This window comes from Rutilus rutilus, assembly GCF_951802725.1.
Source record: "Rutilus rutilus genome assembly, chromosome: 7".
Classification (NCBI taxonomy): domain Eukaryota; kingdom Metazoa; phylum Chordata; class Actinopteri; order Cypriniformes; family Leuciscidae; genus Rutilus; species Rutilus rutilus.
This window is the reverse complement of record NC_140221.1, coordinates 10,729,506-10,740,587: the sequence shown is the minus strand read 5'-3', so window position 1 is coordinate 10,740,587 and position 11,082 is coordinate 10,729,506. Positions and strand designations below refer to the sequence as shown.

Here is an 11,082-nt window from a genome sequence, read left to right as displayed (position 1 = left end):
AATAAAAGACTGGCACAGTGCATACCATAAGACAAAACATTTCAAATATTTAACTGTTCAGCAAACATTTGAAAATAAAACATTCATGCTGTGCACACTGTGCAGAACAAATACAATCATCCATCTCTCAATAAATTTTCTTAATGGATTGATACTTGTCCTATGTAGGGCTGTGAACAGGTTGTTTTTTTTAGGTTAGAGTAACAACTTTAAACATATCTGTTACTAGCTGTTTTGCAAGTTCTCTAGCAAAAAACCACACCAGCATCTCAGGAAGGATTTCTTAGTGCATGTCTCCGGCGATTTTAGGGTTGTTCTTTCGGTACACATCTCCTGAAAAAAAAATTACAAATACAATTCTACAATGTAATAACAACATTACAAAAAAGAACAGAATAATTCAAAATAAATAAAATGCTTTTATTCTAATTGTTAAAATGAGCAATTGTAATGTAACACATTTGTTCTTACGCTGCTGGTTCTTATCATCATTTGAAGGCCCTGCACTTTTGTACAGTTTCCAGCTAAAGTCCAGTCTAAGATGCATGTAATGTTTTTTGTCCGATATCTCTGTAAAAAGAATTAAGTAAAGGCAAAATATTAACATTCTGTTAACACTTTACTTAAAGTCCTTATGTATAATGCATTATAAAAGTATTATGACTTGTAATGCACCTTATAATGCATTGTATGGTCTCATGAATGATTGTAACCACAGTTATAATACACTATAATACTTATCTATTCATTGAACACACCTTTAGAAAGTATATTGCATTAAAACACATGACAAACAACCAATTTCAGAATCTGCAAATATTATAATGCATTTTAACTATGGTTACAATTATTTATTGGAAATATATAATGTATTATAACATACCTTACAAATACCTTTATAATGTATACATAAGGGTAAAGTGTCACCAACATTTTTATTCTCTTTTTTACAATATTTATTTATTAGTAGTTTAAGATGCACATAATATTTATTTTTTAATGCTTTTGGAAAATAAAATTAAGTAGGCAATATTAAAATGTATTTATTTATTCTGGAAAAAAAGGCTGCATAACTTACCTGGTTGCTGCAGGACAAGTTATAAACCTGGCAGGGAAGAAATTGCAGATTTATTTTACCTTATGTCAATAAACAATCATAAAAAAAAAAAATAATACATTAAAATTACCAGCATAAAGACTTACCTTCAAATGATGTATTATAATATTTTGGGAATCCTCTTGAATTTTCTGGAGGCATTGTAGATTTGGCCATTTTCTATTTGACCTGACAAAGTGTAATGTGAGAACTACAAGGAACAACTCTGTAAAAATAAAATGTTAAGAGATAAGAAAAAAATATCATAACATATGCTCAGTAAATAAATGCAAGTGAAATAGCTCTTACTACAAAGATTTCTGGTGTTCATCTTTTGACACTATTGCAAATCACAAAAGACGCCTCTTTTATAGACCAAACGGAGAGCAAGGTTTACCTCAGGCATCACTTTGTGGAAGATAAATGCTTCTACGTATAAGGACTTATTATACATGATGACTCAAATCTCATTGCCTTCACCCCACACATTTTCATAGGAATTCCACAGATGTGGCCAAATCATCCAGAAACTAGGCAGGCAACACATACATTGTATATGGATTTTCCCAACAACGTTTATTTGCCAATTCTAAGCATTTACACAACAACAAATATTACAACGCAATATTCTATGGCCTATTTGTTGTGGTGTTTCAAACCAGGTTTGATAAAGATCACTATTATAGCTGTCCCACAAACATAAGATAAGAAATGATACAATCTCAAATAAACTTTTTCTAAGAACCAAAAAACACACACACATCCAATCACATTTTTACAACCATTTGGCTGACACAGAATAAGATTAGAGTTGATACAATCTCGTATAAACTTTTTTTAAGAACCAAACACACACACACACACACACACCCACACCTGGTTCGCTATATTTGTGGAGACGTAATGGATTTTATACTGTACAAACTGTATATTCTATCCCCTTCTATCCCCTTTCAGCATAAAAAAAAAAAAAAAAAAAACTCATTCTGTAGGCTTGTTTCCTCATGGGGACTGTCGGTACACGATCCGTATTATGTTCCTTAATGTCTTCTGTAAACAACATTGAAGGGATTATTTTCCTCATTTAGATTATATAGATATATATTAGCCTATATAGACCCATAGGGCCTACTAATACAAAATTACTCAACTTAAAATTAACTAATATTAGCAGCTTTTAATAAATAAAAAAACGACACAAACCGTCTTTGACAATACTACTGACCTCAGACCAAAACACGGCAAATTAAGTTAAGCCTAATACCATACAGCAATGAATCGCAAAGGAGTAGGCCTATGGAGGAAACTCACAACTCCTTTATTATTTTGGATTGGCAACCACGTAAACACATCGTAATGCATAGCGTAAGCTACATTTAAAAGCATCAAAATAGACCCGCTGTGAAATGTTAAACACAATACAACTAACGTTACACAAATATGCCTCAAGTTGTGCCGCCTGGCCGTCAAGTGTTTCATCGCATGCGTGGTACCGCTACGCGCATGCGTGAAACGGATCGTGCAGGTGGAACGGATCGTGTACCGACAGGGACCTCACTTTAGGTTCCCACGGTGACACGAGTCCCATAGTCCCTTTCACAGAGCGCGTTGATCCAGGGAAATTGTCGTAAAATTGCTAGAGTGCTTTCTGTGTGAACGCAAACACGTCCCGGGATTGATGCTGGGATCGATGCCGGGATGGGGACCTGGTAACATTGCACATGAGCATCACATAAGCATCACTCAGTGACAGTCCCGGAACGCGCCCTGTGTAAGCAAAAGCCAGGACCAATGCCGTAAGGGGTGTGTCGTAGTGATGGAGCGCGTGCCATATCGCACGGGCCTTCCTACAACCTATGCTACAGCATATGGGGAACGAGCCACTCGGCAAACCCGGTGGCGCTACTGGGGAGTATGGACTCATCTTCGTGTAAAACTGACGTAAAAAAGAGGAGTTATCAGCAGAAGTGACATCTGACTGACAGAAGTTCAGTTATCACATCCTGACGTCACGTGTCTTTACGGGATCTTTACACGATGTGTGTGAATGCACTCACAGATTACGGAAAATCACTGGCAGTGTGAATGAATCAAAATCAAACGATCCCGGGACACAATCCGTGTATTTTTCGGAATCTCTGTGTGTAAAAACACACTCTCACACACACACACACACACACACACAAATAAGTTTTGCAACCCTTCTGGCCCACACAGGTAAAATCTCACAAAGTAGCTACGATTTTTAAGTTTGCCTTAATACTCAAATTGTATGTGTTGCAGTGAAGAAAATCTGTGCCACGACATTGTTTGTTTTACTTTCACTTTCCCTTTGCGTGAATGGGTGGAGAAGGAAGTTAGATATAGTGTGTCGTACCTGGAAAAGATGCGTCATCCGTTTGTTTGCAAGCGAGGTTTGCCAGTCCATACCAGCCGTTAGTCATTAAAAAACGATTTCTTTAAAAGGAAATATCTCCCTTTACTTTGAAATTTGAGCGTTGTAACTTTGCAGATGTTGTTTATGCTCAAACAGCAACATTACACACTAACTAAAGTTAGAAAAGTGAAATGATTCATAGCCTACTACTCACTCAACCACCCCTATAAATGATTAACATAACATCTGACAGGAAAATCGTCCATAAGTATCGCGGATGAGCATAAACAACATGAAAGCATCTGAGTGCGTGATGTAGCCTGTGTCCTATTGTGTAGGAGAATTTACTGTTGTCAACACTGCTTATATTACATGATATCTACATAAAATAACTAAACATACGTTATCTGTTTTATTTGTCCATTGGTATTGTTGATCAATTGAGGAACATTTATGTTGCATGAAAAGCGAGTTAACACATCAGCATCAACCTCAACAAGTAAATGTTTATTGAGCTCATAAATCACAGAGGTAAAGTGAATCTTGTCTGGATGTTACAGGAACAGATGAGGAGAGTGGCTCATGAAGGCTTTGAGTGAGTAGGCTATACTACAGAAATGAATGAAAAAAATCTATTTAAATCTTAAGTTGTAGTTTATTTTAATTATTGTAATTTCACAGAGAGTTATTACAGCACTTTTCTGATTCTTGATTTCTGTGCATTTGCTGCAGAGCTTTTGTGGTGGAGCAAAGGATGCAAGGCAGGGTGACGGCGGCATTTGTGGAGGAAAAAAAGGAAACCCTGAAATAAAAATAAAATTAAGATAATTTTGTTACATGTAATGCAGAAATCAAATGACATTGTGCTGTTAACATGTCTGTTTTTTATTATGTTTTGTGCATTTTTGTAGGATTCTGAAATTTCTGCTGACTGGTATATCATCATCACTGAGGATGAGGAGCCCAGAGCTGAATCCTGGAAATGGTGTCATGGATGAGACCCTCCAGTCCAGACAGTGCACTCAGGCAAAGATAGCCTCTCGATGTCCCTTTCCCATCCATAATCAGATCCCAGTCTGACTGCAGCAATGAGGGACATGATGGACGGCAGAGACAGGTGAAGGTGGGAACGGTGGTCAGCTGATTCATCAGAATAAAGCTGAAGAATGAGAACCGCTGTTTTGAGATGGCAGTAGTACGATGTAGGGGTCACCGCCTGTAAATATTTGATTGTTAGAACAATAAGTATGAATAAAGCTTTGTTTCATGTTTTGTTGACTTGTATCTCTCTCTATATATATATATTTTTTATTTTTTTATTGTGATGGTTACTTTTTTAATCTTTTTTAACTCATTCATTCATGTTTCTTATTGTTGTCAGTAAATAAAATATAATTAATTTCATTAAATAATGCATTAATCAATTGCTTGACTGAAAATTGAGATGTGTTCACTGTAATGTCATATGACAAAACAAATTACATTTGGCTTGTTTTACTAAAATATATAATTTTCAGTAAAAAATAAATAAAAAAATAAAGTATTGGTCAGCATTTATCATTATTATTGTGCATAAGTTTTGGAGTGGGATAGCAATGCAATTCATTTTGGGGTAATTTTTACGGAGTGATGCTTACATTTTCCCAGAATAAAATCAACAGTTTTCTCCAAAGGCGAGATCTTCCCACAGCTGCCCAACATCTCCTTTGTACAGACACTACAAACGCTGAGGAAAACTGTAGGGCTGTAACTGTAACTTCTACGTAGGGCTGTCGAGTTACTGATGTTAGTGCACCTGTCGCTCATATCATTTTGTTATTGCAGAACTTATAGTTACATAAAGATCAGGGTTGTATCTTTACCATACAATACCATAGTTGTATCTTTAACAATGAACAATCATAATGACAAAAACAGAAAACATAAAGATCATGGGTTTGTGTACATCATAATATAAGATTATATACACGGGAAAAAAAGCACAATGAGAGGTTAAATATCTTTGAATAATTCATCATAATACATAAATAAAATGCATTTTTTTGTTTGCCATTTTTAAGCCTTAGGGATAAAACCAGAGTTAAATTCAATAAGAAAAAGAGGAAACCAATGGAGATTTGAGCGACTTTTGATTGTGGGCGAACATTTTTGCATATAAAATGAAGAAATTTAACAACATATTCAAGAGATGACTATTTGGGGGTTTCGTAATAAAAAATAATATCTTTAAGGATAAAACTGTGGGTCACATTAGTGGGTTAAAAATATAAGAACTTAAAGGGATACTCCACTTTTTTCAGAAATAAGCTCATTTTACATCTCCCCCAGAGTTAAACAGTTGAGTTTTACCGTTTTAGAATCCATTCAGCCGAACTCCGGGTCTGACGGTACCACTTTTAGCATAGCTTAGCATAGATCATTGATTCTGATGAGTCCAGTAGCATTTCTTTCAAAATGACCAAAGAGTTTAAATATTTTTCCTATTTAAAACTTGACTCTTCTGTAGTTAAACCGTGTACTAAGATCGACGGAAAATGAAAAGTTGCGATTTTCTAAGCCTATATGGCTAGGAACTACTCTCATTCCAGCGTAATAATCAAGGAACTGTGCGGCTGTACCATGGGTGCAGCAGGCGTAATGATATGACGCAGCGCCTGAAAATAGTCCCCAGCTCGGTAACTTCTTCCAACATGACCGGGACTAAGTTTGTCTAACCTATTAGACCTATTTTCAGGCGCTGCGTCATATCACTACGCCTGCTGCACTCATGGTACAGCCGCACAGTTCCTTGATTATTACGCCGGAATGAGAGTAGTTCCTAGTCATATATGCTTAGAAAATCGCAACTTTTCATTTTCCGTCAATCTTAGTACACGGTTTAACTACAGAAGAGTCAAGTTTTAAATAGGAAAAATATTTAAACTCTTTGGTCATTTTGAAAGAAATGCTACTGGACTCATCAGAATCAATGATCTATGCTAAGCTATGCTAAAAGTGGTACCGTCAGACCCGGAGTTCGGCTGAATGGATTCTAAAACGGTAAAACTCAACTGTTTAACTCTGGGGGAGATGTAAAATGAGCTTATTTCCGAAAAAAGTGGAGTATCCCTTTAAATCAACCCATAATTTATTGGTAATACTACAATCACAAAAAAAAAAAAAAAATGGGCAGCTGTTTCTTCAAGACCACAAAAATGAGCACGTTTTGTCAATATCAAGATATTTACAGATAGATGAATTAAACCTGTCGAATATCTTTTAAGTTGTTGCGCTTGTGATAACATCAACATGGAGGATGATGTACGGCTCGCATTCATACTTAAGGAGATCAGGCTATAAAGTACCTACTCTTTTAGCGCTCGTTAAGTAAGTACTTATTGAAATTAAGTACCTAATCGGTGAGTATGCGGTTTCGAACGCAGCCAGAAACCTCTTTCACATGGAAACATTTGCTAACAATGGGAATTTGCATTCAGAGTTTACACCTTTTGTGAGCAGAATGCCATTTGCCTGGAAGACACACCCTCCTCGATGTGCAGGTTATCTCTAAACTCTTAAAAACTTTATTTACTTTTTGGTTTACTTATGTGGGAATGAGACATTTGTACCAGTCACACTGAGACATTTCAAATGATACCAAACATGTATAAAACTGTATGATAATATTTTAAACCATATAGACTTTTGGGTGAATTTCAGGTGATCTCAGCATGAGAGAGAGAGGGAGTGGGGGAAGAGGGAAAGAGATGTATTCGGAGGTGATACTTGCGTCTTAAAGGGTGATTCTAACTTCACAAGAGAGAGTTCAAATGTTAATTTCCAGAAAGGTCCTTTGTCTTCTCGGGGAGTGGTCGTTCATCAACCAGACTGCCCGGCATTTTCTAATTTCTCAAGTCTTACAGAAGTAACTGAAAAGAGGGGTACAGGGGATGAGAGGGGTCAGCAACGATGGAGTCTGCTTTCCTCTTTACTGCACAGTTATAGAGATCTACAAGTTAAATCTGCGCGGGCCCCAATAATTTTAGATTCCTTTTTGATTCCTTTTGTAAGAAAAAAATATGCGGACGTCGAAGATCTCAAAAATGAAGTTTAGCATAGCAGTGGCAAGGTACACAAAGCACCTTGGGTTCACCGGTGTCAGAATGAACCCAGAACATCCAAATCTTAAACCTTTTATCCTGTTCTTAATGTAAATTAAGTTGCTCTTGTTGCAACAGCTGTGGTCTAACTTAATGAAGTTGTGACACCCCATTGTCTGAGAAAGTTCTCTGTGTCCCACACCCAGTCCCATTCTACAATTGACTACCATTTGTTCAGGATGTGATCAACCCAAATGGTAATGAAACAATATAACTTGATTTTCTTTCATCTCTATGATAATTAAGCCATTTTGGGGATGAGCTCATTCTAAAATATATTTTGGAGTGGAATCTGGGTCGAGGCAGACTGCAATTTCTTACAATCTGGATAATTTTTTCTTATTTTCAGCAGAAAGAAAATTAAACCAGGATGCAATATTAAAGGTCATAACTGATTCAACAAGAGAATGATACACTGCTGTATATAAGAAGTAGATATTCTGTCTTACATTAACCCTTCAACCTTCTCAAAAGAAATAAGCACTGTTCTGCATTTACACTACATAACAGGTCTTGATGCCCAATTCCTGACTATATTTGCTGACTATATCAGATTTTTTTTTTATGTCCCGCTTACATCATCTTTTAAAAGTGACCCGTATCCGATATTTGCATTTACACTATACACTGCCGAAACCATAGACATAACAAATACATAGACGCCCTATTGGCCGCTGGATCGTACGACAACGGCGCCGCCATATTGCAGAGGGCAACTTTCCCATAACTCTCATAACGGAAACTTAAAAAAATGCCTGCTTCGTGTGCTGCTTGGGGCTGTACAAATCGCCACACAATTGAAAACAGGTCTTGGGGACTTATCTTTCACAAGCAAGACTGAACATTTGTTTCTGGTTGTATTTGGTCATTATATATTTAGTAATAGTAACGTTAGTTGGCCACTGGAGTCAGTCAGACTAAAATAGCTAGCGATGTCGCTAGTTAACTTAGCTGTGAAAGTTGAGACATGAGACATGAGTTGACATGATTTATGTTATAGTTTTAGCTTATATTATATTTTATATTATAAAGTATATTTCCTGAAATCTAAATATTCATCTATATTTTCTTAAAACCGACTTTTATGACAAGTACTCGTTTCGGGTAGGTAGCCTACTAGTCACTATTTAAAGGTGCTCTAAGCGATGTCACACGTTTTTTAGGCACATACAGCAAACATCTCCTCACCATCCGCTAGCTGCCTGTCCCCTGAACACACTGTAAAAAAAACGCGGTTTCACTAGACACCCCAGGCTCCACAAACAACAAGAAAAACAAACTGGGCTAACCCGCATCACGAAACATAACGTATTCGGTTACCTAATGTAACCTCGGTTCTCTCTAGAAGAGGGAACGAGTATTGCGTAAGTTGCTTACGCTACGGGAAAGTCATCTTTTCTCGAGATATGAAGCCAGAAAATTATCCTTAATTTTTGTATTTACTGTCAACGCAGTGCAGCAGCTAACAGACCTAGAGCGACTGTCTAGCGCGCTCATTGGCTGCCGCGCGGCAACTGCAGCAGCCAACCACTGAGCCCCGCGTGACGTCACGCCCAATTGAGGGCGCGCGGGCCCTTACACGTCAGAGCCCGCCAGAATGGGCGTGGCTTTAGTGTATATAAGGACGGGCTCGGGTGCTGCTTCCCTGGTTTTCATTCAACTGAGTGAAATCAGCTCGAGGCGCGAGCACGGCAGGTTACGCAATACTCGTTCCCTCTTCTAGAGAGAACCGAGGTTACATTAGGTAAATGAGTACGTTCTCTCGTATTGCGTAAGTTGCTTACGCTACGGGAACCCCTTGTCAACACCGTGCGCGCCGAGCATCCACTATATGAGTCCCAGGGGAGCCCGGGGAACATAAATAGTGGGAATCAGGTGGCCAGCAACGCGGGCCAACACAAGTATATAAGCACACTGTAGGGGAATACAGAGCAGCGCTGCCGGTCTATTATAGAACATCAACCCTAATAGTGCAGCTCAACCAGGAGAGCTAAGTCACGTGAGAGTAGACTGCGCACAGACACTGTGGGCAGAGCATACATCCCGTTAGACTGACAAAACTTTAGCCTGCAAGGCGGGAACTTCCAGGTTATAGAACCTGACAAATGTACAGGGGGAGGCCCAGCCTGCTGCCATACAAATGTCATGAATAGAAATCCCGCTGGACCAAGCCCACGACGAGGCCATGCCTCTAGTGGAATGAGCCCTGATGCCCAACGGGCACTGCAGGTGTTTAGACGCGTATGCTGCTGCGATAGCGTCCACTATCCATCTGGACAGGCTATGTTTCGAGGCGGCGAGACCCTTGGTGCGCCCATCAAACGAAACAAAGAGCTGCTCCGAGCACCTGAAGGCGGCGGAGCACGTAATGTAAACTCTCAGCGCCCTGACAGGGCATAGCAGTTTTACATCGCCCTCGCTACCGGATGCTGGCAGAGCCGATAGGGAGATAACCTGCACTCTGAAGGGAGTGCCAATCACCTGTAACGTGCCAGCACGTTAAGTGTAAGTGCCAGCACGTGTAAATCCCCCACGCGTTTGACTGATGACAGAGCTATCAGAAACGGGGTTTTGAGCGACAGATATTTCAGATCCACGGAGTCTAATGGTTCAAAGGGATGCGTCTTCAGGGCCTCTAGGACCAAAGAAAGATCCTAAATAGGAACCGAAGGGGGCCGCGGGGATTCATCCTCCTGGCTCCTCTGAGGAAGCGGACGATGAGCTCGTTCCTTCCTATTGACTGGCCGCGCGTTGGCATAGCGAATGCTGGAATAGCCGCCACATACACTTTGAGCGTGGAGGGGGACCTGCCCTTGTCCAACAGCTCCTGAAGGAAGCAGAGCACCCACGAAACCCCACACGTACGTGGGTCTAGATTCTTGTCGGTGCACCATAAGGAGAACACAGACCATTTAGACGCATTTAGCCTTCTCGTAGAAGGAGCTCTAGACTGCGTGATTGTGTTCACGACCCCTTCTGGCAAAGCAACGGGTATTCGTTGATTATCCACGCATGCAGAGACCAGCGCTCTGGGTGGGGATGCCAGATTGAGCCGCCGGCCTGAGAGAGCAGATCTCTTCTCGCCGGGATCGGCCATGGGGCTACCTGTGACAGCCGCATCAGCTCTGGGAACCAAGTCTGATTCTCCCATTGCGGGGCTATGAGGAGCACAGAGTGGCGCGCTTCCCTGATTCTCTTGATTACCTGTGGTAACAGCGAGATCGGAGGGAAAGCATACAGTGGGAGGCTGGGCCAGGTTTGGGCCAGCGCGTCCTCGTTCTTTGAAAAGAACTTTGGGCAGTGAGCGTTGTCTTTTGATGCGAAAAGGTCGACCTCCGCCCTGCCGAATAGGCGCCATAGTAGCTAGACTGTCTGAGGATGCAAGGACCATTCTCCCGGGGGAATGTTGTCCCTGGACAGTCGGCTCTCAGGGAGCATAGCGAGTGCTGAGCCCACACGAGGAGGCGTTT

General features: G+C 40.0%; 1 long non-coding RNA gene across 1 annotated transcript; it reads right to left on the bottom strand.

The window, feature by feature from the left end:
• Nucleotides 1-196: 196 nt before the first annotated feature.
• LOC311294143 lies at nt 197-1,283 on the bottom strand. The gene is made up of 4 exons (XR_014628018.1): nt 1,204-1,283; nt 1,079-1,105; nt 472-570; nt 197-333 (listed from the first exon to the last, which is right to left on the bottom strand). It is a non-coding gene; the product is annotated as an uncharacterized lncRNA (long non-coding RNA).
• Nucleotides 1,284-11,082: the final 9,799 nt, after the last annotated feature.